Raw genomic sequence first — 17,189 nt, forward strand, 5'->3', positions numbered from 1 at the left:
TGTGCTTGAGCAAACACAAACTCATGTTTACTCACTCACTCTCCATCTTTCACACATAGATGTAGGATCTTCATTTGATCTATAGTCACAGCTAAAATAATCCCTGTTAACGTTTAGTCCATAACGTGGTTAGGCTATTAGCTGGACAAAAGTAGGCTACATGAAAAGTGCAATACTGTTAATATAACCAACCGTGTGTTAGTGTTAAAGCTGCAATAAGTAACTGTTCCTGTCTTCACCAGGGGTATTCAACTCACCCTAGGAGAGTTGGAGCCTGCTGGTTTTCTATTCTATCTGGTCACTAACTCCACACTACTGGTGTCCCAGGTCTAAAATCAGTCCCTGATTAGAGGGAAACATTAAAACATGCAATGGAACTGACTTCCAGAGTTGAGTTTGAGGCCTGTATACTATACTTGCTCGTTTTGTCACATAAACTGAACTTGGACGTACTATGAGAATTTTAGACACCAGGAAATGGCGGAACATTTTCTGCATAGAGCATCTTTAATTTATGGAAATCACGAAACTCATCTGCATTTCCTGCAAATTCTCAGCAACAAAATAGTGATTCAATTAAGATCCTACATCTATGTACGCATTGAAAGACATACGGACTAACTGAACTGAACTAAATTGACTGACAGAAAGACTGAACTAAATTGACTGAGCTGTGCTATGCGTGACTGTTAGAAGACGGGCTCCATGAAATCTAATAGTGTACTGGGCAGCCCAAACGGTGACCCTGTGTGCCAAAAATCTGTCTCCCTTCCACAGCTCAATCAAGCTTGAAACAGAACATCTCTGAGAGGGGCGGGTAGGACTTTGTATCACCATGATTACAGACAAAAGAAACACACGCCCAGACACAAACATGGCTCAGACACGTCAACACACACACTGATCCCAAACATACACACAGCAGAGCAGCTGTACTCACAGAGTGGGGAGACAGAACTGTGTAGTAAAAGGGAAACTAAAGGGACATTAAAAAAGGGAGGCAGTGACACAAATGTGTCCAGGGATTTTGTTTTTCTTCTCTGTGTGTCTGATCGTGTAGCAGGTGTTAAGAGTTTCTCTTTGGACTACAGTAGTTCATATGGTCTAATTCAGACAACACACACACACACACACTGCACGCTGTCAGGATTTCTTCCCACTGATTAACCCCATTCAGTGGCCCTAAAGATAATCTAATCATACTAAAGCCCAAACAATGGGACAGCCTTCCATGACCACCGATCCACTTTTGTTCCCCTAATGAAGAGGCTGTAGGGGGGAGAGAGGTGGGGTGAAAGTGGAGAAAGAAAGAAAAGGGAAGCGAACTTGAAAAAGGGAAGAGAGAGAGAATGAAAAGGGTGGATAAAAGGTGATTTATCATAGTGAGCCGTCAGGCTGGCCACCGTTCCTCTGACATGTGGCCCTCATAGTGAGCCGTCAGGCTGGCCACCGTTCCTCTGACATGTGACCATCATAGTGAGCCGTCAGGCTGGCCACCGTTCCTCTGACATGTGACCATCATAGTGAGCCGTCAGGCTGGCCACCGTTCCTCTGACATGTGACCATCATAGTGAGCCGTCAGGCTGGCCACCGTTCCTCTGACATGTGGCCCTCAGGAGGGACAGAGAAAGAGCGGAAGTTGTGAGAACAAAGAGAGCAAGAGAGAGAAAGAAATAAAGAGAGAGAAAAGTAAAGACCAAGAGGCAATAAAATAGACAAATCCTCTCATGTTTGGGACCATGTCCAGGGCTGGTTTCCCAAAAGCCTCGTTGCACTAAGATCCTCTTAATTACTAATCTAAATGGATGAAAGGTGATCTAGGTGCTACGATGCGTTTGGGAAACCAGCCCTGGACACCAAAGTAAAAGTACTGTAGTTACACAAACTTTTCTCATACTGTCTGCATCTGGCTGACAGAGCAGGCCTTAGAGACCCTATCGTCAGATTAAACACATCGTTTAGGGGGCTGAACGTCTCGCTGAATATCAATTAGCTGCCGGCGAATAAATAAGCGGCAGCCATGTTTTTTAATTAGCAGAGTGCTGCAGTTTGGCTGCTGTGTGAAGGGAGCAAAGATGCAAACAGTGTGTGTGTGTGTGTGTGTGTGTGTGTGTGTGTGTGTGTGTGTGTGTGTGTGTGTGTGTGGCACAAGCACAATGTGCTGTGTCAGGAGCCGACTTTCATTCCAACTCCCTCACTCTTTAAAGACTTCTAAAGGAAGGTAAAGAGCAGGAATAGAAATAACTGCAGCATTGAGAGAGCTCAGAGTGTTGGGGAACGTGATGAAGGAGAACTGCATTACCTCATAAGCATGCACACACAATTTCTAGTCAGGATTCACACGCTCTCCCAACTTTTGCACACCCTGAAAGATGACTCACTCGGTTTAGCTACAATTACATAACTAATTAACATATCGCTTTGACGACATCCTTGCATATGATGGCATTGCAAACAAAGCACACTAAAATTGGAACCACTTCTTCCACAACCTTCTCTCAGTCTTTGACCCAACCTGAGCCTGTCTATGACTGGCCCCATCCCTCACTACATCATAATCAATGCTCTCTCACTCAGGCAGCCCATCTAAATTACCAGTACAACACACAGGTCAGAGTTGCACAGTGGGGCCCATACATCACAGAGCTGCTTGACAGGGCCAGGTGACAAACTAATTCTGATGCGGTGCACTGTCCGCTCCAGCAGGCAAAGGGTCAGGGGTCAGGCCAATGTGACCGCTGGCTGGTGTCAAATGGCTGAGGAACAGAGGTGGTGTGAGGGAAGTGAGGGATGGACAGAGGAGGGACAGAGAGAGATTAAGGGAGAGAGAGAGAGAGGGTGTCCAGTGCACACACACTTCATTCACCATGCACAGACATGCATGCATACAGACACACACACACACACACACACACACACACACACACAACATAAATCCACCCACCCACACACAAACCACCTCCTAAACCCAATACGCCACATCACCCACCACTATCTTTAATGGTATCATCCACAGATCAAATCAAAATGATGGCAGAGGATACGATGTCTCTCTTAGTGGCAGCATTACAGCAACATATTACACTGAGTGGCTCTTAAACATCAGGAGAGAGCAGCCCTTCTGTTAGGAGTCCATTGGCTCTCCCCACTAGTCATTCTACCACCTTGCTAATTAGACTTAAGAGGCAGAGTTCTACAGAGGAGCAGTGAAGTTCATCACCAGCTATTACTCTCTCTAGGACAGGTTATATAGGACACCTATAATGATGGCAGATATACGATGGCCAGTAATCAACGGGCACTCCCTTTTCCCCCTCACACACACAAAGGAGAGTTACATTTAATTCATTCAACTTTCTCGATATATGCAAGCACGCCACGGATGCCAGACACGCACGCACACACACACACACTTGAACGTCATCGAGGTGTGGCAGAGACCCACAGGCCAAAGTGTCTGTCCCACCGTGTGTGTCTGTCTGGAGCAGTGAGTAATGGATAAGGATGCCTCTGGAGGTCAAAGGGCAGACCTGGGCAGGACAGAGGGCGTGTGTGCTTTTGTGTGTGTGCTTGTTTAAAGACGCTCATCACTCATAAGTCCCTAGCTCAATGGCTGTGAATAGAGCTCACATTAGGCCTGGTCTACAGCAGCTGTCCTTAAATCACTGATGGGGGCTGATAGAAAGATGTCTCTCACCTGGACCCTGCTGCCCCTAGTGTCTATGTGACATTAAGATCAATACAGACCACAGGAGGCTGCGGAGGGGAGAACGGATCATAATAAAAGATAGCAATGGAGCAAATGGAATGTGTTTGACCCACAGTAACAGACAACATTTTGGACACACTCTCAAGGGTTTGTCTTTACTTTTAAGACAAAGCTGTCAAGGCAAAGGGTGGCTACTTTGAAGTATTAAAACATATTTGGATTTGTTTAACACTTATTTTTTTAACACTATTAGTGTTATTTGATAGTGTTGATGTCTTCGCTATTATTCCACAATGCAAAAAAACTAGTAAAAATAAAGACATTTTTAAAGAGAAATATGTGCCTTGGTATTGATAGAGGACTGCTTTTCAGCAAGGTGCCGTGTTCCTACTGAACACCATAACTAAAACATTCCACTAAAACGTCTAGTTAGGAACATGACTCAATTCATTTCCATCCATTTGGAATCATTTAAGGAATATCACTGAACTGCTCATGCTTGGTAAAATGATCAATATTACATTGATTCATTAGCTGATCAGCAGCTCGTGTTGTAAACCGACTGATTGATAATCCTGGCTGATTGATAATCCTGCGTTTGAGTTGCCTTCATCTCCGTCTCGGCTCCCCTGGGGCTTGTGGAAAGGGTAGGGGGGGGGACCTCAGGAGGATCCTACCCATCTGTCACTTTCAGCAGGCGCTAGTATCTGAGGAGGCCCTGGTCGTTCATTACCTCCATGGTCCTGAAGTGTGGACAACAACCACACAAAGACCAAACTAGAGCCAGGGCTCTATGGAGCCATCCACCAACAATGCGGAGAAAAAAACACGAGGGAAACAGAGTGGTGGGAGGCAGAAAACTCCCCGGTTACGTCGCAAATGGCAGCACATCCACTAAAAAGTACACTACTTTGGACCTGAGCCCTCGTGGAAAATGTAGGGAATAGGGTGCCATTTGGGACGCAGGCCTTGACCTGAGTGTAGAGGACACACTGTGTGACGTGAAGGAACAGGTTTACTGCCTTCAGAGGACAGACTCCCCTGGGGGACTGGGAACAACAGAAAGAAAGAGGGGAAAACAATCCGGAGAGGGTCAAAGTGATGCAGGGAGGGAAGACAATGGAAGGAGTTGACAGAGAAAGAAAAAAAGAGAGAAAGAGAAAAGCAAATGGCAAAAGAGATGGATGTGGAGAATGTGCTGGTGACATTGGGACCTCACACTGGTGCTGCCGATGCAGCAGCCGGCCGGCCGGCCGCTACAACAGACCTCCGCTGGCCGGCCGGCCGCTACAACAGACCTCCGCTGGCCGGCCGGCCGCTACAACAGACCTCCGCTGGCTGGCCGGCCCCTACAACAGACCTCCGCTGGCCGGCCGGCCGCTACAACAGACCTCCGCTGGCCGGCCGGCCGCTACAACAGACCTCCGCTGGCCGGCCGGCCCCTACAACAGACCTCCGCTGGCCGGCCGGCCCCTACAACAGACCTCCGCTGGCCGGCCGGCCCCTACAACAGACCTCCGCTGGCCGGCCGGCCCCTACAACAGACCTCCGCTGGCTGGCTGACTGCTTCAATAGACCTCCACTGGCTGGCCGGCCCCTACAACAGACCTCCACTGGCTGATGTCGTAGAAATATTGGTCCAATAATATTTCTCAGATACCGGAACTTGTGAATTCAAAAGAGACTTTATTACAAAGTAACAAGCCGAGCTGGTCCATGGATCAACTGTCTTCCCAGCCTCGGCACACTCCTTTTATACAGTTTTCATCCTTAAATCACATAGTTACTCCTCTTTATGTTAATGATCAATTATTTTTTGCTTCGCGCCACTATTGTTCCCACACCCTAAATTCTTCTTTGAGGCAGGCTTTTTCCCGCCTCAACAAATCACTGAACCAATTATATTTGTGGCGCAACTGACAGTTTGGTTTTAAAAATTATAGGGGCCTCTACCAGGTTGCAGTCACAAGTAAATTCATTATATAGATTATATCAGCACCCACCAGGCTATAGTCATAAGTACATTCATTTTTTTATTATGACATTTCTTATCCAGGCATGCATCTGGATTACAATGGGTGTCTATTTCTTTTGTATATTGGCTTTTTTTATGCTATACAGGTGTGGTTACAGGTTCCTTTAAAGCTTTTAATGATTCTGTTTCATTACATCATTATTTCACAATATGCTACTGAAAAATCATCATACTGACTGACTGCTTCAATAGACCTCCACTGGCTGGCTGACTGCTTCAATAGACCTCCACTGGCTGGCTGACCGCTTCAATAGACCTCCACTGGCTGGCTGACTGCTTCAATAGACCTCCACTGGCTGGCTGTCCGCTTCAATAGACCTCCACTGGCTGGCTGACTGCTTCAATAGACCTCCACTGGCTGGCTGTCCGCTTCAATAGACCTCCACTGGCTGGCTGACTGCTTCAATAGACCTCCACTGGCTGGCTGTCCGCTTCAATAGACCTCCACTGGCTGGCTGTCCGCTTCAATAGACCTCCACTGGCTAGCTGGCTGACCGCTTCAATAGACCTCCACTGGCTGGCTGTCCGCTTCAATAGACCTCCACTGGCTGGCTGTCCGCTTCAATAGACCTCCACTGGCTGGCTGACCGCTTCAATAGACCTCCACTGGCTGGCTGACCGCTTCAATAGACCTCCACTGGCTGGCTGACCGCTTCAATAGACCTCCACTGGCTGGCTGACCGCTTCAATAGACCTCCACTGGCTGGCTGACCACTTCAATAGACCTCCACTGGCTGGCTGACCGCTTCAATAGACCTCCACTGGCTGGCTGACTGCTTCAATAGACCTCCACTGGCTGGCTGACCGCTTCAATAGACCTCCACTGGCTGGCTGACCGCTTCAATAGACCTCCACTGGCTGGCTGACCACTTCAATAGACCTCCACTGGCTGGCTGACCGCTTCAATAGACCTCCACTGGCTGGCTGACCGCTTCAATAGACCTCCACTGGCTGGCTGACCGCTTCAATAGACCTCCACTGGCTGGCTGTCCGCTTCAATAGACCTCCACTGGCTGACCGCTTCAATAGACCTCCACTGGCTGGCTGACCGCTTCAATAGACCTCCACTGGCTGGCTGACCGCTTCAATAGACCTCCACTGGCTGGCTGACCGCTTCAATAGACCTCCACTGGCTGGCTGACCACTTCAATAGACCTCCACTGGCTGGCTGACCGCTTCAATAGACCTCCACTGGCTGGCTGACTGCTTCAATAGACCTCCACTGGCTGGCTGACCGCTTCAATAGACCTCCACTGGCTGGCTGACCGCTTCAATAGACCTCCACTGGCTGGCTGACCACTTCAATAGACCTCCACTGGCTGGCTGACCGCTTCAATAGACCTCCACTGGCTGGCTGACCGCTTCAATAGACCTCCACTGGCTGGCTGACCGCTTCAATAGACCTCCACTGGCTGGCTGACCGCTTCAATAGACCTCCACTGGCTGGCTGACTGCTTCAATAGACCTCCACTGGCTGGCTGACCGCTTCAATAGACCTCCACTGGCTGGCTGACCACTTCAATAGACCTCCACTGGCTGGCTGACCACTTCAATAGACCTCCACTGGCTGGCTGACCGCTTCAATAGACCTCCACTTTCTTCTTACTCGCTTGCTGTGTGTTCATCCACGTTACTTACTCACCTCCTCTGGTTTCCCTCCCTTCTACATCAGTCCATTCTTCTCCCATCCATCACTCAATACCTCAGCACTTCTTCACCCTCTCCATATGGTTCCAATACCTCTGGTGTACACCCTGCAACCTCCACACAACTCTCTCCCCTTAAAAAGATCTAGTGTCATTAGCTAGACCAACTGTTCACTTCCAAAACAGACTCATTAATATGATTTATCCTGCAGTTAAACCATGAGGGAGAAGAGAGAAGGAAAAAAACAAGCTAACAAACAAGCCCGGAGAGTGCGGAGTGAACGCTGGTCGCCTGGGTGTACGAGGGAGCTCACTGCGCAATACACACACACTTAACACTAACAGAACAGTGACCCATCTGGCCCACTAGACTTCTCACTCCTGCTCGCTTCCCTGACCTTCGGACACTCAACAGCTAGACAATTAAGGAGCGGCGGGCAATGTCTCATGGGGCTTGCAGCAATTATCAGAGCAGTTTAATAACCATGCTGTTACTCTGTGCCATTACTCTGCCAAGAGAATTTTAGATTCTTCTAATGTAAAACTATAAAAAAAGACAACGTATGACAAAACAAAAAAGGTGAGGAAAAATATTCATACACCATCTGTTTCCAGATCCCTCTTGAGCAAGGCTGATTCCGATTCCATCTCAGCTTCAGAAACTTTTACAATAACTAGCGTTTCAAAAATACTCCAACATCACCCGCACCGCAGCTGCCCGTTGCTTCAGAGGCTGGAAATTGACTTTACAAGCACTCTGTCAGAAAGCAGCTTTCCTGACACCTGCATTCATCCATCAATCCAAGCCAGCCATAGATCAGCTGCCCGCTTCTGGCAGCCAGCCATGCCAATTAGCTGCTGGGGTGAGACAACCGCGCCCGCCACTGCCCGTGCCAGCCACAGGTCCTGCCAATTAGGCCTGACCTCTGTCTGACCAAATACTGGCGCTGACACATTGGCACTGCGTGTGGGCATCACAGTCTGGATGTCTGGATGGACCAGGGCAGAGTGGGCAGTAAGTAATGGCTAGTCAACAGGCACTCCCAGAGAGAGAATGTGGCACACACACAGCAGGGATTCATATCCTTTGATTGGATGTCAGTTGCCTATTAGCGCTACCACACACACACACACACTTTCGGACTCCAACACATAAAGCCTTGGTGAGTCCCCCAGATAAAGAGAGGCAGGTTTGCAGATGAGCAGCACCTCCAGTGGCAGGGGAATGAGACAGACTGACTGGCTTCTGAAGGACACACTGCTAACATGACTGACCCCTAAAGCCAAGGACACACTGCTAACATGACTGACCCCTAAAGCCAAGGACACACGGCTAACATGACTGACCCCTAAAGCCAAGGACACACTGCTAACATGACTGACAGCGAAAACCAAGGACACACTGCTAACATGACTGACAGCGAAAACCAAGGACACACTGCTAACATGACTGACCCCTAAAACCAAGAACACACGGCTAACATGACTGACCCCTAAAGCCAAGGACACACTGCTAACATGACTGACTAAACCTAACTCCAGATGTTAGCTCACAAGGTTAAGGAATATTCAGTTGAAGAGGTTTCTGAAAGAGACATATATTCTCATCTAGGGACACAGAACTAACTAGCATAGAACCAAATATAGCACACCCCTTTCCATTTATGATGACAGTGTCACAAGACAGACTATATTCTATTGGATGCCGAGCAGACTTGCCTCTCGTATTACACTATGTAGTAGTAGTCTTCTTCCCCTGTTTATCTGACTCCAAACTAAAGACACGAAGGAGGATTCTTCCCCTGTTTATCTGACTCCAAACTAAAGACACGGAACGGAGGAGGATTCTTCCCCTGTTTATCTGACTCCAAACTAAAGACACGGAGGAGGATTCTTCCCCTGTTTATCTGACTCCAAACTAAAGACACGGAACGGAGGAGGATTCTTCCCCTGTTTATCTGACTCCAAACTAAAGACACGGAGGAGGATTCTTCCCCTGTTTATCTGACTCCAAACTAAAGACACGGAACGGAGGAGGATTCTTCCCCTGTTTATCTGACTCCAAACTAAAGACACGGAGCTGGATTCTTCCCCTGTTTATCTGACTCCAAACTAAAGACACTGAGCTGGATTCTTCCCCTGTTTATCTGACTCCAAACTAAAGACACGGAGGTGGATTCGCTTCATGGATTTCTCTTGCTCCCTGGTGGAATCTTTTTATTTTGTTGAAAAAAGGGGAGGCTGTTTTTCAAATGCCACCTACAAGTCCATCCAATTCAAAACCCAGCAAGTCTCCTCTAATACCTGGGAAATTAAATTGTGGTGCATTATCAGCAGGGCCCAGTAGGCTGTATGTACAACGCAACAGCATTTGAAGTACACGTTTGTGCAAAGGGGACATTTGCTGGAGACGGCACTTTTTCTAAGGAAGAGAGGGAAGGAGAGAAAGAGGAAGGGGAAGAGAGAAGAGTGGGAGAGGGGTGGTGGTTGTGTAAGCTTAACGGAAGTCATTTTCAGGCCAGCCGAGCATCAAATGAAGACAGTTTAACTGGAGCATAGGTAGATTTTACGCTGGCAGAGAGAGAAGATGGGCTTGAGGGAGACTGAGGGAGAGCAGTCGTCACGCGTTACATTAAACCCCACTGTTAACTAGAAAGAAAGGACGTCATGCCAACTCACATTAAAGCCTGGTTATATTGATAGGGCAGACAAACAAAGACAGAGATTTAACCTGGCTACCGCTTCAGACTGCCATTATATCATCAGACTGCCATCATCAAGATAATAAGATATAGATAACTATGACAACAGTAATTGTGGTCCATTCAGTTAAAGTGGGAGGATAAACAACAGGAGTGTATAATTGGATGCAACATATGAGATGGGATAACAATCCACAGGCTTGGAGGTCCATTCTGTTTCTGTTCAGAGGAGCCTTCAAATAACAGTCTAGAAATCAACAACCGTTTGTTCTTCACGTCACAAAAAGCAATGCGACCGGTAACGGAGTTATGAAAAAAACAAAACACCTGCTGCTATTCCACCGACTTCTTAACAGAAGTGAAGAAAGGGCGGCCATTTTACACTCTAAGCGTATATTTTAAAAGGAGGACTTTTTTGAGGGGGACTCTGACAAATCCGCCACTGTGGACCGTGGAGCTCAAGATGGATGACTCTGGGTTTGATTGAAATGTCTGCCTTGGGGTTGAGCCTGTGTCTGGACTGGAATGGTGTGGCTCGTGATTGATTGGCTGTTCTGAGAGTTTTCGACTCCGGAGGGCAAGAATCGTTGAAAAGCAAAAAGGGATGGAGAAGTCTATGATTTCATTGTAGAGCAGACACACGGACGGACATGCAGACTGTGACTGTGTCTGGTGGCCTATGTCATACGTCAATGTCCTTTTCTCTTCCTCATTGGTTACCATTCACAGCATGATTAGACTAGACTGAAGTGGATTAGCCTAACATTCACACTGCTACTGGTCAGGAAGTACTGTGCTGCTTTGCTTAAAGCTTACACCGGCATTATTCATATTCAAATCAGCGAGATTAATAATGATGTGTTTTTTGTGTGGAACTTAACCCATCATTCCTTCAGGACTGAGATACGAACCATCCAATGGCTGCAACATTCTCCACTTGAATAACATACCGGTAACTCATCAACAACAACAAACGGGACTGTTATGAAGTGCTTTTGTTATGAAATATTCATTTCTGTCGAGAGAAAAACATCCCATCAAGAAACGCACGTCCTTTGAACCCCTCCATTACGTCCGGTTATAGAAGCCTGTACTACAGTTTAAGTGTTTTTTCTATAATGAAACCCCTTCTATCCACGTTGCCTCCAACCTTTACACACACATCCGCCTGAGTGGCAGAACACACGTGAGCCTTCACACAGGGGCATGTTCCCCAGCTATAGGACTGGTACATACGGCTGCTGCCTGCTGAGAGAACAATAAACAATGCTTAGCGCTCCCTAGTTTAAATGACCGTGGCAGCACCTTAGGGCAGGGGTGTCAAACTCCTTCCATAGGGGAGTATCTGCTGTTTTTAGTTTTTTCCTTTAAATTTGTGTCCAATTAAAGACCCAGACAACCAGGCGAGAGGGCTTCCTAACTAATCAGTGACCTTAACAGATCAATCAAAGACAAGAGAGGAGTAAAAACATGCAGACACTCGGCTCTCCGTGGAATGAGTTTGACACCTGTGCCTTAGGGGAATACAGTTACACAAGGGAAGCAGCGAGAAGTGGGAAGTCAGGGGGAAACGTCTTATTAACGTCGCAGGAGCAGGAGGAATGGGTTTTATTAACGTCGCAGGGGGGAACGTCTTATTAACGTCGTAGGAGCAGGAGGAACGGGTTTTATTAACGTCGCGGGGGGAACGTCTTATTAACGTCGTAGGAGCAGGAGGAATGGGTTTTATTAACGTCGCAGGGGGGAACGGGTTTTATTAACGTCGCAGGGGGGAACAGGCTTTATTAACGTCGTAGAAGAGGGGGAACAGGCTTTATTAATGTCGTAGAAGAGGGGGAATGGGCTTTATTAACGTCGCAGAAGAGGGGGAATAGGCTTTATTAATGTCGTAGAAGAGGGGCAATGGGCTTTATTAACGTCGCAGGGGGGAATGGGCTTTATTAACGTTGTAGAAGAGGGGGAACGGGCTTTATTAACGTCGTAGAAGAGGGGGAATGGGCTTTATTAACGTCGTAGGGGGGGAATGGGCTTTATTAACGTCGCAGGGGGGAATGGGCTTTATTAACGTCGTAGAAGAGGGGGAACGGGCTTTAATAACGTCGTAGAAGAGGGGGAATGGGCTTTATTAACGTCGTAGAAGAGGGGGAATGGGCTTTAATAATGTCGTAGAAGAGGGTGAATGGGCTTTATTAACGTCGTAGGGGGAACGGGGTTTATTAACGTCGTAGAAGAGGGGGAACGGGCTTTATTAACGTCGTAGGGGGAATAGTATAGACTAGTGGGAATAGTATAGACTAGTGGGAATAGTATAGGTGTGTGATAATGCGCTGACGCAGATCCTCAAGTCTGTGTACTGGACTACGTAGAGATACTGTGGGTTGAACATATGATACAGGCAGCACAGAGGTCTAAAGAAAAACACAACAAATACTTTGAGTTTGGAAGTCAACATCCAGTCAACCTCCAAATCACACAACTCTATAGTCATAAATTATTCTTAGTCACAAGGCGTATGGCTATCAATGTTAGAAATAAAACAGGAACATCCAGGCTACTAGCCTATACAGCCTTGTGTGTGTGTATGTGTGTGTCCACTCAGGCTTAAATGGCCATCGAGACAATTCCCCTGGAAGGCCGCGTAATTGGTGGCTAATGCCATGGCGGTGTTGCCATTACAGGATGGCGTGGGGAGCATGCGAGCACAGTACACCTCTACCACTGTGTGTGATGTACCGGGGGTTCTATAGGGCCCTGCTGCCGTGGCGACGTGACATGCATCCTGATGAGAAGACCAATCAATACCTCGTAGAATCAGGAGACTGAGGAGAGAAAACACAACAACTAGCGCTTTCTTCTACCGCTCCAGCCTGACTTATGTAGAGCTTATGTAGGCTAGCCTCTATACCCGGGCCTTACTTATTCACCTGCACTCCTCTTCCTCCACTCTGTTTCTCTTCAACCACTATCTTCTTCACCTGCTCTCCTCTTCCTACACTCTGTTTCTCTTCATCCTCTCTTATTCACCTGCACTCCTCTTCCTACACTCTGTTTCTCTTCATCCTATCTTATTCACCTGCTCTCCTCTTCCTCCACTCTGTTTCTCTTCATCCTCTCTTATTCACCTGCTCTCCTCTTCCTCCACTCTGTTTCTCTTCATCCACTATCTTATTCACCTGCTCTCCTCTTCCCATCCCCTCTTCATCCTCTATCACCTAGTATTCCAATCACTCCCCTTACAACCAGTTTCACTGACATTCCTCCATGGAATAAATCCAGCCTCTCTCTGGTTATATGCTGTGACCCTGTAGCACAGTATTTTCTTCCCAAGACTTAACAATAAGACCAAGGTGTTTCTTTATAATTGGGAAGAAAATACACTTTCTGTAATAGCAAAGCATCACTTTTTGTAGATCCAGGGACAGGCTTGCTAAGAACCAAATCCCACAACAGCGTACGGGTTGCAGCCTTGCAGTGGTGTGGGCTTATAGAGAAGACATTTAAAGCTTCTCTATCCGGTAATGTAGCACAGGATCCTCTAGCTCAGTGGCTCCCAACCTTGTCCTTTCTAGGGACCCCCAAATCACCATCAAAAGCTCGAGGACCACCATTCACATAGTGGCTGAATTGTTTCACATTAAACATCTTAGCGGTCAAATTTAGACCTCATGTTATCGGTGAATGTAGCAGATGAAATATATTACAGATGGATGTTTGTATTGGGAAAAGTAATGTAAAACTGTTTATAACAGGCTGAAAACCACTGCTCTGGCTGAATGTAAAAATGGTGGCTCCATAGGAACACCATGAATGATCAAGCTGGGCTTTATCAATGACCAGAGAGCATTGATTTGATAAATGTGCTCTGCTAAGTGCAGGGCGGTGGTACGGCAAATGACTTCACAAATCATCTCTGAAAGCACCATTTAGGCTGCAACGTGGGCTTAGTACAGCAACCATGCTGCTCCCAAGGGCCCGTTTTCAAATCCTTTGCGACAATTTTACATTTCCCATTACAAACGCGTTACGTAGTGTCCGTGTCGTGCGATGTAAAGGTGACACACTGATTGACCCATGTTGGAACGATACATATACACAGTTAGGGGTCATCACCAAAGCGTTTCACGTGCTCCATGTGTAAATGTAGCTTGTATCTATGCCAACCTCATATTTAAAATGTCTACAGAGAAATACATTATTCAGAGTGTCTGTACATTATTCTGAATATCAATCATGAAGTCAGAGTGAACATACTTCTGTAATGAAACTGCTTATTTTTTCCCCATTTTAAAGCACTGTGCTACTTCAAAGACAGTTGGGGAAGTGTCTTGGCGGCTGAAGAGAGACTGGTAGATTCCCAAATGACACCCTATTCCCTTTCTACTGCACTACTTGTGACAAAAGCAGGGCACTAGAAAGGGAATATGGTGCCAATTGGGACGTAGCCAATGAGGAGAGAGAGACAGCCGTCCCAGAGTTAACACCGAAAAATGACAATGAGGGGAGAAGGCGGGCGCCTAGGCTGTCTTTTAAAGGGAAAAGTCCATTTCCAGTTGAAAAGAACAGCGGGCATATGAGAGGACTGACAGCCTTGACAATTACATGAGTAAAATAGGCGCAGACTCGGTGATAACCCCTCGGATTCTATTAAACTCCAGAACTCTAAATGAATTCTCAAACAGGGAAATCATCACACGCTTTCTGCTAAAAGAACAGACTTTCCCTCCTCTTCTGCTCTTTACTCCAGTGTGAGAGAGAGACAGAAACAGAAGTGTAAAAAATAATGTTGTCTGTGTGCAAATATCTGTGAGTGTCTGTGTGTGTGTGTGTGCTCAATTTGCATGTACCCACTCATTTTAACACCCAGCTCCAGTCTCCTGGGACACCCAGCTCCAGTCTCCTGGGACACCCAGCTCCAGTCTCCTGGGACACCCAGCTCCAGTCTCCTGGGACACCCAGCTCCAGTCTCCTGGGACACCCAGCTCCAGTCTCTTGGGGGGAGCGTGTTAAAAGATGGTAAAGGCCCAGGGTTAACCTTGGAGCCAGTAAAATAGTTTTAAACTGTCTCTCTGTATTACTGCCACTGCTGTGACCTGTACTACAAGGACTGCTGCTGGTGTGACCTGTACTACAAGGACTGCCGCCGCTGTGACCTGTACTACAAGGACTGCCGCTGCTGTGACCTGTACTACAAGGACTGCCGCTGCTGTGACCTGTACTACAAGGACTGCCACTGCTGTGACCTGTACTACAAGGACTGCCGCTGCTGTGACCTGTACTACAAGGACTGCCGCTGCTGTGACCTGTACTACAAGGACTGCCGCTGCTGTGACCTGTACTACAAGGACTGCCGCTGCTGTGACCTGTACTACAAGGACTGCCGCTGCCGCGACCTGTACTACAAGGACTGCCACTGCTGTGACCTGTACTACAAGGACTGCCGCTGCCGCGACCTGTACTACAAGGACTGCTGCTGCTGTGACCTGTACTACAAGGACTGCCGCTGGTGTGACCTGTACTACAAGGACTGCCACTGCTGTGACCTGTACTACAAGGACTGCTGCTGCTGTGACCTGTACTACAAGGACTGCTGCTGCTGTGACCTGTACTACAAGGACTGCCGCTGCTGTGACCTGTACTACAAGGACTGCCACTGCTGTGACCTGTACTACAAGGACTGCCGCTGCTGTGACCTGTACTACAAGGACTGCCGCTGCTGTGACCTGCACTACAAGGACTGCCGCTGGTGTGACCTGTACTACAAGGACTGCCACTGCTGTGACCTGCACTACAAGGACTGCCGCTGGTGTGACCTGTACTACAAGGACTACCGCTGCTGTGACCTGTACTACAAGGACTGCCGCTGCCGCGACCTGTACTACAAGGACTGCCGCTGCCGCGACCTGTACTACAAGGACTGCCGCTGGTGTGACCTGTACTACAAGGACTGCCACTGCTGTGACCTGCACTACAAGGACTGCCACTGGTGTGACCTGTACTACAAGGACTGCTGCCGCTGTGACCTGTACTACAAGGACTGCCACTGGTGTGACCTGTACTACAAGGACTGCTGCCGCTGTGACCTGTACTACAAGGACTGCCGCTGCTGTGACCTGTACTACAAGGACTGCCACTGCTGTGACCTGTACTACAAGGACTGCCGCTGCTGTGACCTGTACTACAAGGACTGCCACTGCTGTGACCTGTACTACAAGGACTGCCGCTGCTGTGACCTGTACTACAAGGACTGCCACTGCTGTGACCTGTACTACAAGGACTGCCGCTGCTGTGACCTGTACTACAAGGACTGCCACTGCTGTGACCTGTACTACAAGGACTACCGCTGCTGTGACCTGTACTACAAGGACTGCCGCTGGTGTGACCTGTACTACAAGGACTGCCACTGCTGTGACCCGTTCTACAGTACAGTACAGGACAGAAGCATGTAACAGTACTGGTAACTTAACTTCTGTCAGATGTCATGTCTCACCTTGAACCTTAACCCAGAGCGCAGGTTTTTCCTCACTGATCATCTGGACAAATCACCATTTCACAGGTGTTCACATCTTGCGAATTTCAGAAGGGGAGGGGACATTTGGCCCACAGACTTGCCCAGAACTCGCAAAGAGAGGGAGGTGGAGCTACCGCCCTGCTTCCGTTCCCCATTGTAGTATCTTTTGGAACACGTTGGCCCCCAGAACTGGAGCCTTGCCAACTTGTTGTTGTAAACACATGCCAACTTGTTGTTGTAAACACATGCCAACTTGTTGTTGGCAGGGCTACAGTCCATATGACTGATCTGAGCTATCCGGACATTATTTTAACAGCACCAAGAGAGGACAGACACTTACATGGAGATACATGGCTGGTCCTATCCCTCCCTCCTTCCCTCCAAAAAAATCATTAAATTAAAGATGACAAAGAACAAAACAGCTCTCTTCACAGATGCTGAAGGCGTATAGAGTCCCCGCTCTTCCTCCCCACCTCCCTCACTTTTAAATTTTTTCGATTGGATCGTCGTTCCGAGCGAGGGATCCCTGATACACTCATCCTGCGGCGTGGTGGAATCGCGGCACGCCATGGCGTCTCGGCCCCCCAAA

At 47.9% G+C, this 17,189-nt stretch overlaps 1 protein-coding gene across 3 annotated transcripts in view; it reads right to left on the reverse strand.

Annotated features, from left to right (window-relative positions):
* LOC110500993 (MICOS complex subunit MIC19) overlaps nt 1–17,189 on the reverse strand; it is a 107,446-nt gene that overhangs the window by 56,453 nt on the left and 33,804 nt on the right. The window lies entirely within an intron of this gene.

This window comes from Oncorhynchus mykiss, chromosome 21, assembly GCF_013265735.2.
Source record: "Oncorhynchus mykiss isolate Arlee chromosome 21, USDA_OmykA_1.1, whole genome shotgun sequence".
Lineage (NCBI taxonomy): Eukaryota > Metazoa > Chordata > Actinopteri > Salmoniformes > Salmonidae > Oncorhynchus > Oncorhynchus mykiss.